Below are 862 nucleotides of genomic sequence, written 5' to 3' on the forward strand. Positions count from 1 at the left end.
AGTATTTAATTATACTTATACAACAGTAGATAGTTCTAAGCAAAAAAATTAATCTGAAGGATGGCTGTTATTTCTCATGCTTTCCTTTCTGCAAAAGGAGAAAAAGGACCCTCTCTAAACTTGTCCTCCTATTTAAAAAGATTTTATGTTCCAAGGAATCAAATAAAACAGTCCATGAATGCTTTTGCCACACTGTGTAAATGTGTAAATGTTTTTATATGGGTTATCTCTTTACATTATTTAAAGTTTGTTATGTTACCCTACCAAAACGTCTGCTAAGGCTTACTAGTTGCAATAAGGTTTTAAATAGTTGAGAAAGAAAGATGAGAATAAATTGATAGTTACTCTACCACAATTTAACTTTCCTCTACTTATTTATTAAAGCTCAACCTAAAATGAGATTCTCTCCTATTTACTCCCACTCCATATGTTTGGTAAGTAAGGTCAAGTCTACACATGGGAATTTATCTACAGAGAAATTCTCACTGCTGCTATCACCAGTTCAGCTGGATTCTCAAACGCCAAAAACTGCTAACACCACTCACAGCATTACATGCTCTAAGTTTGCTTTAATCAAGCCCAATTTACTGGATAGTGATTTCTGGAATATCTACACAGGTTTCTTCTCTATGACATACATAAACTAAACTGCAACAGTATTAGTAAAATTCAGGATTTTTCAAGAGATCCTTAGTAAATCAAAGGCATGAGATCTATTCCTTTATACCTCCATTATTCCTAATTAGTAAAATTGGGATAATGTATGGCAGATATAAGACGTAAGATTTGTAGGATTTGGCTGCAAGCATTCTCTCCCTTTAATGTTCTGTTGCAGTTCATTACAGTCTTTAAAAAGTCTCAC

The sequence above is a fragment of the Oenanthe melanoleuca genome, unplaced genomic scaffold (assembly GCF_029582105.1).
Source record: "Oenanthe melanoleuca isolate GR-GAL-2019-014 unplaced genomic scaffold, OMel1.0 S100, whole genome shotgun sequence".
Lineage (NCBI taxonomy): Eukaryota > Metazoa > Chordata > Aves > Passeriformes > Muscicapidae > Oenanthe > Oenanthe melanoleuca.